General features: G+C 36.8%; 1 pseudogene; it reads left to right on the forward strand.

Moving 5' to 3' along the window:
* LOC119506948 overlaps positions 1–14,775 on the forward strand; it is a 31,663-nt pseudogene extending 16,888 nt beyond the window's left edge.
* The last annotated feature ends 231 nt before the right edge of the window (positions 14,776–15,006 follow it).

Here is a 15,006-nt window from a genome sequence, read left to right on the forward strand (position 1 = left end):
GCCGTCCTATCCATGAACATGGAATATTTTTCCATCTTTTAAGGTCCCCTTCTATTTCTTCTAGTAGAGTTATGTAGTTTTCTTTGTATAGGTCTTTTACATCTTTGGTTAAGTTTATTCCTAGGTACTTGATTTTTTTAGTTGCTATTGAAAATGGTATCTTTTTCTTGAGTGTCTCTTCAGTTTGTTCATTTCTAGCATATAGAAACATTACTGACTTATGTGCATTAATCTTGTATCCCGCTACTTTGCTAAATTTGTTTATTAGCTCTAGTAGCTGTATCGTCGATTTCTCAGGGTTTTCCAGATATAAGATCATATCATCTGCAAACAATGACAGTTTTACTTCTTCTTTTCCAATTTGGATGCCTTTTATTTGTTTCTCTTGCCGGATTGCCCTGGCTAGCACTTCCAGCACAATGTTGAATAACAGTGGTGACAGCGGGCATCCTTGTCTTGTTCCTGATCTTAGAGGGAAGGCTTTCAGTCTCTCACCATTGAGTACTAAGCTGGCTGTGGGTTTTTCATATATGCTCTTTATCATGTTGAGGAAGTTTCCTTCAATTCCTACCTTTTGAAGTGTTTTTATCAAAAAAGGATGTTGGATTTTGTCAAATGCTTTTTCAGCATCTATTGAGATGATCATTTGATTTTTCCCTTTCGAATTTTTAACGTGTTGTAATACATTGACTGATTTTCTTATGTTGAAACATCCTTGCATGCCTGGAACGAACCCCACTTGGTCATGGTGTATGATTTTTTTAATGTGTCTTTGGATTTGATTTGCAAGCATTTTGTTGAGGATTTTTGCATCTATATTCATTAGGGAGATTGGCCGGTAGTTTTCCTTTTTTGTAGCATCTTTGCCTGGTTTTGGTATTAGATTGATGTTAGCTTCATAAAATGAGTTAGGTAGTGTTCCATTTTCTTCAATGTTTTGAAAGACTTTGAGTAAGATTGGTGTCAGTTCTTTCTGGAAAGTTTGGTAGAATTCCCCTGTGAAGCCATCTGGCCCTGGGCATTTATTTGTGGGAAGATTTTTCATGACTGATTGGATCTCTTTGCTTGTGATGGGTTGATTGAGGTCTTCTATTTCTTCTCTGGTCAGTCTAGGTTGTTCATATGTTTCCAGGAAATTGTCCATTTCCTCTACATTATCCAGTTTGTTGCCATACAGTTGTTCATAGTATCCTCTTATAGTTTTTTTTAATTTCTTCAGGATCTGCAATTATGTCAACTTTTTCATTCATTATTTTGTTTATATGGGTCTTCTCCCTTTTTGATTTTGTCAGTCTAGCTAGGAGCTTGTCAATCTTGTTGATCTTCTCAAAGGACCAACTTTTGGTGATATTTATCCTCTCTATTGTTTTTTTGTTCTCCATGTCATTTATTTCTGCTTTAATCCTTCTTATTTCTTTTCTTCTACTTGGTTTAGGATTGGTTTGCTGTTCATTTTCTAGCTTCTTCAGTTGATCCATTAGTTCTTTGATTTTGGCTCTTTCTTCCTTTTTAATATATGCACTTAGTGCTATAAATTTCCCCCTCAGTACTGCTTTTGCTGCATCCCATAAGTTTTGGTATGTTGTGTTCTCATTTTCATTAGTCTCTATATATTTAGCAATTTCTCTTGCTATTTTTTCTTTAACCCACTGATTGTTTAGGAGTGTGTTGCTTAACCTCCAGGTATTTGTGAATTTTCTAAGTCTCTGATGGTTATTGACTTCTAATTGTATTCCATTGTGGTCAGAGAATGTGCTTGGAATAATTTCAATCTTTTTAAATTTATTGAGGCTTGTTTTATGTCCCAGCATATGATCTATTCTGGAGAAAGTTCCGTGAGCACTAGAAAAGTATGTGTATCCTGGTGATTTGGGATGTAATGTTCTGCATATGTCTGTTAAATCTAATTCATTTATCAGATTGTTTAGGTTTTCAATTTCCTTATTGGTCTTCTGTGTGGTTGATCTATCTACAGGAGAGAGTGATGTGTTGAAGTCTCCCACAATTATTGTGGAAACATCAATTGCTTCCTTTAGTTTTGCCAGTGTTTCTCTCATGTATTTTGTGGCACCTTGATTGGGTGCATAGACATTTATGATTGTTATTTCTTCTTGTTGAATTGACCCTTTTATTAGTATGTAGTGGCCTTCTTTTTCTCTCAAAACATCCCTGCATTTAAAGTCTGTTTTATCTGATATTAATATTGCTACACCTGCTTTCTTTTGGCTGTAGCTTGCATGAAATACTTTTTTCCATCCTTTCACTTTCAATTTCTTTGTGTCCCCGTGTATAAGATGAGTCTCTTGTATGTAACATATTGACGGTTCATTTTTTTTGATCCATTCTGCAAATCTATATCTTTTAATTGGGGAGTTTAATCCATTTACATTCAACGTTATAACCATGAAGGCATTTCTTGAATCAGCCATCTTGTCCTTTGGTTTATGTTTGTCATACATATTTTTCCCCTCTGTCTATTAATATCCTTTATTGTACCCATACCGAATCTCTTTAGTACTGAACCTTTCTCCAAGTCTCTCTGTCCTTTCTTTGTTTCTCTGTCTGTAGGGCTCCCTTTAATATCTCCAGTAGTGCAGGTCTCTTGTTAGCAAATTCTCTCAGCATTTGTTTGTCTGTGAAAAATTTAAGCTCTCCCTCAAATCTGAAGGAAAGCTTTGCTGGATAAAGTATTCTTGGCTGGAAATTTTTCTCACTTAGAATTTTAAATATATCGTGCCACTACCTTCTTGCCTCCATGGTGGCTGCTGAGTAGTCACTACTTAGTCTTATGCTGTTTCCTTTGTATGTGGTGAATTGCTTTTCTCTTGTTGCTTTCAGAACTTGCTCCTTCTCTTCCATGTTTTACAGTGTGATCAGAATGTGTCTCGGAGTGGGTTTATTTGGATTTATTCTATTTGGAGTTCGCTGGGCGTTTATGATTTGTGTATTTATGTTGCTTAGAAGACTTGGGAAGTTTTCGCCAATAATTTCTTTGAATACTCTTCCTAGACCTTTACCCTTTTCTTCTCCTTCTGGAACACCAATGAGTCTTATATTCGGACGTTTTATATTATCTATCGTATCCCTGAGGTCCGTTTTGATTTTTTCAAATTTTTTCCCCATTCTTTCTTTTATGCTTTCATTTTCCATTCTGTCATCTTCCAGGTCACTGATTCATTGTTCAACTTCCTCTAGTCTTGTACTATGAGTATCCAGAATCTTTTTAATTTGGTCAGCAGTTTCTTTAATTTCCATAAGATCATCTATTTTTTATTTAGTCTTGCAATGTCTTCTTTATGCTCTTCTAGGGTCTTCTTGATATCCTTTGTATCCTGTGCTATGGTCTCATTGTTCATCTTTAGTTCTTTGAGTAGTTGCTCTAGGTGCTATGTTTCTTCTGATCTTTTGATTTGGGTGCTTGGGCTTGGTTATCCATATCGTCTGGTTTTTTCATATGCTTTATAATTTTCTGTTGTTTTTGGCCTCTTGGCATTTGCTGAAATTGATAGGGTTCTTTTAGGATTTGTAGACCAATTGAAGTCCTTATCTCTAATTTATCAGATCCACAGCTTCGTGGAGTACACTTTCTCTAACTAACCAGCAGGTGGCATCCACAAGCCACCTGTTCTCCACAAGCCAGTTCTCCCCTGCTTTGCCTTTGTGGTGAGTAGAGGAGTGAGTCTTGTGGGGTGCAATTGGTGTACCAAGTTTGCGTGTGTAGTTGGTGTTGCCCGCCCTGTATATGGGGCATGTATCTGGGCAGTCAGGGAGGGGGGGGTAGCTCTAACAATCAAATCTCCCTGGTGATCCTGGAGTTTTAAAGCTGCTGCAATAGTCTAATCCTTCAGTTCAGTCCTGCCACAGTTTGTCTCTGCCACTGACCCACAAGTCCTTGGTATTGGTGTATGGCTCCTGAGACTTATGAGTGGGTCCCTCTTCCAGGCCGTGTACCCCCTGGTCCTCTGTTGAGGGATCACTGTGCTACGTCACAGGTGAGTGCCGTACCCCCAGGGCGGTTCTGGGCTGCTGGGCTGTGTAGGGAGGCTCCCAGTCTGCTGAAATGATGGCTGAATGGGGCTTTGTTAATTCACACTGCTCCACCTTCCCAACTCTGGGACAATCAGCTGAGGTTGCAGGGAAGGCTAATGTCCACGCCCAGTTTTGTGGTGTGTGCCTGTTATTTGAAGCACTTCCGTCACACTGGGTTGTCTGGGGCAGCTCTGGGCTATGGGGCTGGCGATGGGCAGGAGTGTTTCCTGTCCACCAGGATGGTGGCTGTGAGCGGACACCCCCCTTTTCTTGGGAAGTTGTGGTGTTTAGTGAATTTTCTCAGCCACTGGATTATTGCCTTTTGTCTCAGAGCTCTCTTAGTTCTGCTCTTGACTTGACGTGCCCAAATTGCAAGTCTTTGAAGCTTTCTGTATTGGGCTTCTTAGAGTAATTGTTTTAGAAAAAGAAAAAAGGATTAAAAAAAAAAAAAAAAAAAAAAGGGCCCTCCTCAGAGATCTAATGGGTTATTGAAATGCTAATAGACAAAGCAACCAGGGCCATTAAGGAAAGGTCCACGGGGCAGAGAGATCAGCTTTTCTTTGGGATTTGCATATGCGCCTCAAGGCCTGAGCTCCGCTCTTCCCCTTTCTGTGTTCACCAGAACTCCAAAAATCCTCTGCTTTTATTTTGGAGTTTTTTGTGCTGTTTTTTCTATGCTTGTCTCCTCTCTGCTGGGCTGGCTGCTCTCAGATTCTCTGGTGTCTGGTCTCAGTCTATCTATGGTTGGAGTTTGGATCAGTAGAATGAGTTTCCGGTAAGAGCTGCCACTGCAGTTCTCCCTTTTCCTTCCCGGAGCTGACAGCCCCTCCTCCCACGGGACTGAGCCTGGCAGGTAGGGGTGCAGGTCCCCTGGCCACAAACACTAACAGATTTCACTGATCTCAGCAGTTCCACGTTTTCATGAGTGCTGTATGAAGTATGCCCAAAGTCAGATTGCTCTGTGGTGTCCAGTCCATGCGGTTCCTGGCTTTCTACCTACTTTCCTGGAGGAGTAACTAAAACATACAGCTCACCAATCCGCCATCTTGCCCCGCCTCTCCTCAATCTTGTTTTTGCATCTAGTCTGGAAACCTTTGCCTTTTAGTTGAATATTTAGTGCATTTACATTAGTGTAATTACTGATATAATTGGTTTCAAGCCAACAATCTTACAATTTGTCTATTTGTCCTATTTGTTTATTAATCTTTTTTGCCTTTCTTTAGATTAATCAAGATTTTAAAAACATATTTCATTTTTTTGATTAGCTTTTTTTAAGAAGACTTGTATATTTACCAAAAAGTCATGCAAAAAATACAAAGTTCCCATACATTCCCCTTCACACAGTTTTCCCTATTATCGACATTTTGCATTACTCTGGTATCTATGTTACAACTGTAGAAACAATATTACTATAATTATATTATAAATTATAATCCATAGTTCACATTAGGGTTCACTGTTTGTGTTGTACAGTCCTATGGTTTACTTTTATTATTATTCTGGTAGCATATATACCAAAATAAACAATTCAGTGGTGCTAATTACCTTCACAATATTCTGTCATGATCACCACAATCCATTACTAAAACTTTTACATCACACCAAACAGAACTCCATACCAATTAAGTAGTAACTTCTCATTTTCACCTATACCTGGCCCCTGGTAATTTGTAGTCTAATTCCTCACTCTGAATTTTCACATTAATTATTTCATATCAGTGACATCATACAAATTTATCATTTTGCATCTAGCTTATTTCACTCAACATGATTTCTTCAAGATTCATCGGTGTTGTAGCATGCAACAGAACTGCATTCCTTTTTATGGCTTAATAGTATTCCATCATGTTTATATACCACATTTTGCTTATCCATTCACCTGCTTATGGACAAAGGGATTGTTTCCACCTGTTGGCAACTGTGTCCAAATCGGTGTGCAAATATCTGTATGAGTCCCTGTGTTCCAGTCTGCTAAAGCTGCCAGTATGCACAATACCAGAAATGGATTGGTTTCTATAAAGGGAATTTATTAGGTTACAAATTTATAGTTCTAAGGCCATAGAAGTGTCCAAATGAAGGCATCAACAAGAGTATATCTTCAGTGAAGAACAATCAGTGGTGTCTGGAAAACCTCTGTCATCTGGGAAGCCACATGGCTGGCCTCTGCTGGTCCTTTGCTCCTGGGTTGTATTTCAAAATGGCTTTCTCCAAAATGTCTCTGGGCTTCTAGTTTCTTGTCTCTCAGATCCTGTGCATCCTTGCTTCCTTCTCCCGGAGTGTTTCTCTCTAAGGATTTAGGGTCCTCTCTTAGCTTCTCCAGGGCCAACCCTGGGCTTCATCTCTTAGCTTAGCATCTCCACATGTCTTTCTGTCTGCATCTCCAAGTGTCTCCAAGTATCAGTGTCTGTGTTGGCTCTTAAGCCCTCTTAAATACTCCAGTGAGCTAATCAAGATGCACCCTGAATGGGTGGGGTCACACCTTTATAGACGTAATTTAATCAAAAGGTCTCACCCATAGTTGGGTGAGTCACATTTCCATGGAAATACTCAATCAAAAGCTTCCACTCTAAACAAAAGACTAATACATCTGCCCCCACAAGATTGCATTAAAGAACTTGGCTTTTCTGGCAGACATAATACATCCAAACCAGCACACAAGGAATCAGTTCTTCTTCTTTAGCCTTTCCTACAGTAACAAAAACAAACAAACAAAAAAGCAGCAGCAGAATAACCAAATGGCCTTCAGAGGACCCCCTCTTTCCCAGGGAGGAGGATGCCTTAAGTAACTGTGTCATTCTAAGCCATTAAATGGGAGCCATTTGTACAAATGTGACAATGGACTTCACAGTAGCTGGGACCCTTAGTCAATTAAGTTTCCTTTAATTGGAGATCTGCAAAGCCATGACCACAACATTCTACTGCAGACTTTTAGAAGTAAGCAAGCTGCATTAATAAGAATTTAGGCTGTTACTTACAAAAGGGTCTTTTGTAAGGAAATTGTTTTCAAATAACTCTCTCTCTCTCTCTCTCATATGTGCATGTGAACACACACATAAACTAATGAACACTCTTCTGATAATTTATCAACTCTTGACAAATTAACACTGGGAGAAGAGTGGAAAGGAGGGTGGATCTCTTTCTATAACTTTACCATCCCTAAACATATTACACTAGTAAAAATACATAGATGGCTTGTCCCTTAACCCTCAGGCTACCTGAATTTAAAGGGGAGTGGACCTAATATTTTTTCTAGGTGTATTACATAGGTAATTACATAGCTTCTTATAACACTATTCTGATAAATGTATAATTATCTCTATTTTCAGAAATGAGGAAACTGGAACTCCAAGAATTTTTTAATTGACTTAATATAACCATAAGGCTTTGAACCTAGGTCTGGCAGACTTTAAATTCATTCCACGATTCTTCTTAGGAATCTTCCAAATGGTTTTTGACTTAGGGGAAATAGGAGGCAATTAACAAAGAAGTAAAAAAAAAAATTACTAAGCAAACTTAACTTACATTTTTAAAAGATACATAAAAAGAAAATTCCAGATATGCAGTTTACTTCAAAAATTCTCAGAGACTATGAAAAAAAAATGACCATCTAACTGAAAAAGAGAGGAGATGAAATAAAATAATTGGCATTTATCAAAGTCATTTAGTCACTTTTTTTCCCAGAATCCTTATTAACCCATATAAAAAAGAGAATAATAAAATCCTTATATCATAAAAGTATTAAAAGATTGAAATAATATATGTAAAGCTTTACTTGGTACCTGGCATGTATTGTTTTTGTTGTTGCTTTTGTGAATGTTCATAGGATACGAATTTGGAGAAAAGAGTTAAAAACAATGTAACTACTTGTTAAATCATACTTTGAAAGTTATCACCTTTTTGCACATGTTAAACTTCACAATAAGGAAACAACTGAAACTGTGAAACTATAACCCATAACATTCTTTGAAATTTGCTAGCTACCTGTTAAATTGCACTTGGAAAGTTATCACTTTGATGTATATATGTTATATACCACAATTTAAAAAAATGAAAAATAAAACATATCTGTGATATTTCCTCTCATCTCAGGGACACCAGAGAATTTGACTTTTATTAAATCCTCCTTGAACTCAAGGAATTATAGGAGCATCCTAGATAATTTGAAGCTACTGTGATCCAGACCACACATTTGTACCTCTGTCGAGATCTTTATTGAGTAACAAATAACAAAATTGATGAGATGCAGCTGCACCAGAGAATGGGGACCAGTCGTGTACTTCTGAGGAGGATGTCATATATAGCTTAAGAGAAATAAAAACTGAAAGGACCCTAAGTATATGGCTTCCCTGAATTAAGGTGGCTCATACCTGACTATTTTCATCTCTCTTGATCACATGCATTTCAAAATGAATTAAGGATATGAGAAGCCACACCTAGGAATCCCAAGACTTCTGATTTGCAGTTACCATTCATGCAGGCTTGCTCATCACATATGCCTTTTTAAAGCTAAGTAAATTTAGTCCTGGGTAAAATCCATTTTGGCTTGTGAATTTGAGTCAGTGTGAACCCAAGTGCATTCTTATGCCAGAGCAGACAAAGCATTACATGAATATTCTGTGAAACAGTTTGGGATCTTTCTTGTAATTAAAATGTGAAAATTCTACATAAATTCTAGGAAAACCAATTCAAAAGGGCAATAATTAAACGCTTTTGGTGGTAAAAAAAAAAAAACAAACAAATTCAAATGGGTTCAAGCAGAAGAAAAATTTATTATCCCACATAAATCATGAGTCTAGAACCAGTGTTGGCCTCAAGTGGAATTCCATCTGGGTTCGGTTTCAGTTCTCTGTTCTGAATTCTTCCTCTATGAGCTGGCAGGCTTTGACTTGTGTGCCAAATGGATGCAGTTGTTCCCATTATGATATCCTCTCATAAAATATCAAGAGGAAGAGCAAACATCTCTGAAGTAAAAAATCAAATAAAAGTTGTGGACCAAAGGGGTGCCATGCTCTAATGGCTTAGGCCTGCCCTCCATGTCCATCACTCAACCAAGAATTGTTGCAAGACAGGATTAATTTTGCATGTTTTTTTGTGGGGAGAAGGAAGAATTGATACAATATATTACAACTTTTTCTTTCTCTCCCAAGTTCAGAAACAACTAAAGAATATAACACAGGGGACAGGCATATGGAGAACAAACTGTCAGCCCTTTTAATGATCAGCTTAATAGATAACATGACTTAGATTGTGGCCAAATGGGTTTTCTCACACTTTACTCCATGCACTTCTGGAGACCAAGGACCTCTGTCATTGAGGCAAAGCCCTCCTTACTAAGTATACCCCACTGAAGTGGGCCGGCATGCAGTCTTGCTGAGGTGGGCAAATCTAACAAGAGAAAGGGGTTAAAGTAAAGACCCTTGGTTTTGTCTTCTAACTCAAAATCAGATGTCATTTTCCTTCCATGGGGAAAAGTGAGTGAGGGATAGGGAGTGTTACTACTGTTGAAATCTGTCCATATGAAAATATGAAGCCAAGAAATGGAGGAATCTTCACCCTCCTACCCACCAATGACAATAATGAACTAGAGTCAATGAGGGTTACTCCTCGAAACCCACATAGTTGGTAAATCTGAAGTCTTGCTAAGAGTGGGTAAGGAGTTCACTGATGGCAAGGAGTTTACTGACGCTTCCCACAATTGAGAGTATATGCTTATCGTGAAAGAGACTTCCTGAAAATCATAGCAAATACATGCATTTCTGTCTGCTCCCTTCCCAAACCCCACTGAAATGACACATAGTTTGAAAGAAATAAAAGCATTAACCAACAACAATAAAGAAAATGAGAAAAGAAATAAAAGCAGTCAACTAAGGTCGATAATGTTTTGAAGCTAGCATATAACCAGAAAAATAGTAACAGAAAGCTTTTAACTACGTGACTTCATGGAGGGAAACCAGAATAAGTCAATTCATACCATGGAATTCTAGAAAGGCTCCAGAATTGAAGCTACCAACTAACTTCAGAGGAATGGGTATAGGGATGTGGGGTGAGGCACAAAACAGGAAGAGTGGTAGGAAATCTGAAGTATTGGAAGCCCGGATGCCATTTTTGAATTCGTGCAACCAGATGATTAACCACCCCTCACCATGGCTGAATTGTTGAGTTCTGGGAAGGCAGCGCCATAGAAAGAACAGGGCACAGCTGACAGCAACAATGAGGTGTTATACTGTACCCCTCCAAACCCCTTCAAGTCCCTGACAACCACTTCAGGTAAGAGAATGGTGGGGAACTGTCCAGCCCATAAAAAATGCTGGAATCCCATTTTAATCACCCTTCAGAAAATAGACAGTCAGCAAGCATTGCCAAATCAGACAGAGATTCCCATAAACAGTTTAGGAAACCCATAGGTATGAATAGATGGCCAAATGCCATTAAATATTTGATAGAAAGCTTCTGTACAGATTACTGTTGAGCAAATATTCCCTCCCTTTCTCCCAACTCCTTTGGAGGAGTATAGCTCTCCAACTCATTGCCGTTAGACTTGACCACTTGACTTGCTTTGATCAATGGAATCTGGGTGGAAGTGGCAGTGTCCCAGTCTGATCCTGGGCTGTAAGAGGCATAGTACATTTCCACTCATCCCTCTGGGAGCATGGGACTATCTCCATGAAAGACACATGGCCCAGGGAGCTGCTTCTTACTCAGCCTGGACCCTAGAATGAAACACTTATACTGAACTTGGCCTACAGACTGAAAGAGGTCTTCCCAGCTGATACTTGAGCAAGAAATAGAGGTTTATTGTTGTATGTCACTGAAATGTAGTAGTTGTTGGTGATGTAGCAATATCATTATTATAGGAATCTGTCTCCATTGCTTACAAGCTGTATGACCTTGGGAAAATTATTTCTCTCCCCTGTCTCTTAGTTTTCTGATCTGTAAAGAGTGGTAATAATAGTGCCAACCTTGGGGGATTATTCTGAGAATTAAATGTGGTAATGTATACAACAGTGCAGCTGTTTTTACTTTATTTATCCAATTTCTGAACAATTATATATTTTAAAATTTCTAAGTCACAAAGTCTTCTTCTGTTTAATCTTATATTATTAAATTTTCTTTTTTTAATCTGAAAATAGGCAAAAGGAAAAATAGCTGCAAAAAGATTAGAAAATAGGGGTAATAAACCATTTTTTAAAATAAAAATGCAAATAAAAATGTTAGACAAATATAATTAAGAAAAAATATATATGTATAACCAAAATTAGAATAGGATGGAATGTTGAAGATATACAAGAGTTTTAAATAAGTAATATGTTAGAAGCTAACAGATTTGAAAATGTTTAATTAAATATTACACAAAACAACAAAATGAGATGGAGACGCCTGAAAAATAAATAAGAGAAATAAATTGGGAAAGTCTAAGAAATCAGTCCAAGAAATCTTCCCTTTCCTGAGTAAGTCACCAGAAAATATGATCAATTTTATGAAATTTAGTATTTAAATAATATAGAAAATTGTTCCAGGGCATTTCAGAATATCAAAACCTATCCAATTTTGCTCTTTAAATCAAACTGCCAAAATCCTCAAAATACTGTATATATTGCAGATGTGTGCAAGAGACATATTGCTGTTTATAGACTGATACATGGAAACTATAAAGAAAATAGTCATGAGGCATCTGAGTAGTATGATAGAATAATTGAACATGAACTAGAAAATTTAGCTCAGAAATTTAACAATTGTTCAATATGACAATTCATAATATACAGCAATAAGAAGTATGTGCAAAACATATAATAATCCCAATAAATACCTTCAAAATACATGTTTAAATTCAACACTTATTTACAAATGAAAAATAAATGAAAATGGAAATAGAATCCTGATGACCTGTCACTATAAGGATTATCTATTCTTAAGCAAGAATTAACATTATTCTGAAAGGAAAAGTGCATACATACAGGAAAGGAAAATGCACATCATTATAAAGAAATCATAATATTACATGTAACTAAGTATAAAAATGCGGCAGAATAAAAATTCAATATCCAACAGCATTCCTGAACAACCAATTGGAAAATAATAAAAAACAAAAATTAGCTCATCACAATATTAACTAAAATTATAATCTTAAAAAAATCTTAATTAGAAATAAATATGTCATACTTAAAATGGGAAGAAAATTTTATTTGAGTAACTGGAAAGATATAGCATGTTCCTGAATGGGAAGAGGCAATTGTGTATCAATATTGGTCATTTCTGAATTAATTTGAGAATTTAATAAAATATCAATCAAAATCCTAGGCTCTTTCCTGGACCTCAACATTCAGATGACAAACTCGACCTGGAAGATTAATTAATAGAGAATATTTACGAATAGTCTCAAAAAAATAATGGAGAAACTAGACTTAAAAGATATTAAAATATATGCTAAACTATTAATAAATGAAACTGTGGCACAAAATACATTTTATTGAAAAAGTAAGGAAAACTAAAAAAGAACACAGAAATCAAAATAAATGTTTTTAATTAAAATACGCTTAAACAATAATTTCACAAGTTTGGAAAAATATCGATTCACACTATCCCCCCAAAAATAATAACCCTTCCCTAAATACACTCTAGATGAAATATACATTATTATATAAAATGTTAACAAATCTGGAATGCCTCAAATAAATGAAATTGAACATTTAGCCAATTGTGTTAGAGAAGTAGGATGGGCTTTTTTTAGATACTTTTTTTGAAGTATCTAAAAAAAAGATATCTCCCCACAAAATAAACAAGAATTATATAAAATTTTGAAATTTCTGAATTTCAGCCATAAATTAAAATCCAAGAAAAACAGACTGGAAACACATCTAGAGCAAATGTAACAGTGTAACTATTGAATGGACAGAAAATGGAGCTACAAAAGGCAAAGAGATTGACCTGGCAAGCATCTTTTCACTTAACCCTGACCTTGTTCCTGAAAAAGAAATTGAACCCAGTCCAGAAACATCTCCATCTCCAAAGTAAACAAAATTGTAAAGAACTGATGGACTGTGGCTTCTATGAAGAATGACCCTCCTAGAAGAGATAATACAACACTTGGTTCTGCATGTGCAAGGCCTAGTCAACTTCCCAGTTCTTCTTCTGTACCACAGAATGGTAGTATTTCAGGTATATCTCTAGTTCGAGCTGCAAAAAAACGGAATTTGGACCCCCTTTATGTAGAAATCTAATTGTGTGAAAGAAGAAAAATTACAAGAAAAAAGAGAAAAAAGGAGACTGCAACATCAAGAACTTAGAAAAAAAAAGAGTCCAGGATGTTGGCGCTACAAATCCAAACTATGAAATTATGTGTATGATCTGAGACTTTAGAGGAAATTTGGATTATAGACCATTAAAACAGCAGATCCCATTGATGAGTACACAATATGTGTTTATGCAAGGAAACAGCTGCTCAATAAAGAAGAAATTCAAATGAAAGATCTTGATGTCATTGCAATCCCTAGTAAAGATGTTGTGATGGTACATGAGCCAAAACAAAAAGCAGATTTAACAAGGTACCTAGAAAATCAAACATTTCCTTTTGATTATGTCTTTGATGACTGAGCTCCTAATGAAACGGTTTACAGATTTACAGCTAGACTGCTAGTGGAAACTATATTTGAAACTGTATTTGCCAAATGCTTTGCTTATGGGCAGACTGGAAGTGGAAAAACTCAGACTATGGGTGGTGACTTTTCAGGAAAGAACCAAGACTGTTCTAAAGGGTCTTATGCATTAGCAGCTTGAGAAGTCTTTTTAATGCTAAAAAAGCCAAACTATAAGAAGTTAGAGCTTCAAGTATATGCAACCCTTTTTGAATTTTATTATGGAAAAGTGTTTGATTTGCTAAACAGGAAAACAAAATTAAGAGTGCTAGAAGATGGGAAACCAGCAGGTTCAAGTGGTGGGATTACAGGAACAGGAGGTCAAATGTGTTGAAGATGTACTGCAACTCTTTGACATAGTCAACAGTTGCAGAGCATCTGGTGAAACATTTGCAAATGCACATTCATCTCATAGCCATGCAGTATTTCAGATTATTCTTAGAAGGAAAGGAAAACTGCAAGACAAATTTTCTCTCATTGATTTGACTGGAAATGAAAGAGGAGCTGTTACGTCAAGTGCGGACAGGCAAACGGCATAAAGGTGCTGATTTATAGGTGAAACTCAGGTACCTGCATGATTGCCACAATCTCTCCAGGGATGGCATCCTGTGAAAATACTGTTAATATGTTAAGATATGCAAATAGGGTGAAAGAATTGACTGTGGATTCAACCTCTGCTGGTGATGTCCCTCCAGTATTGCACCATCCACCAAATCAGACTGATGACTTAGAGATACAGTGGGGTGTGGGGAGTTCATCTCAGAGGGATGATCTAAAACTGCTTTGTGAACAAAATGAAGAGATTTCTCCACAATTGTTTACTTTCCATGAAGCTGTCTCACAAATGGTAGAAACGGAAGAACAAGTTGTAGAAGATCACAGGGCACTGTTCCAGGAATCTATTTGATGGTTAGAAGATGAAAAGTTTCTCCTAGAGATGAATGAAGAAGTAGACTATGTTGTAGATTCATATGCTACACAACTATGAAGCTATTCTTGGGCAAAAAAAATAGACATTTTAACTGAGCTGCGGGATAAAGTGAAATCTTTTCATGCAGCTCTACAAGAACAAGCCAGCAAGCATATCAACCTGAAGAGACCCCGTGCACATTAAATCATCATTTGCTGCTACTACAACATAAATTGGTTCGCTATTGGGGCCATTTGAAAGTTTGAAATTTTAAGTGTCTGTGAAAAATGTCTTGTCCTTCTCTTGAATGACATTTCAATTTTGTGAAACATTCCTTTGTCTACAAAATGCTTCTAGTCCAGAAAGTATAACCAAGAATTGGGATCACTGAAGCATTTTGTTTCATTTACCCAAATGGTGATTTACTTTTGGAGA

The sequence above is a fragment of the Choloepus didactylus genome, chromosome 1 (genome assembly GCF_015220235.1).
Source record: "Choloepus didactylus isolate mChoDid1 chromosome 1, mChoDid1.pri, whole genome shotgun sequence".
In the NCBI taxonomy this organism is placed as follows: Eukaryota; Metazoa; Chordata; class Mammalia; order Pilosa; family Megalonychidae; genus Choloepus; species Choloepus didactylus.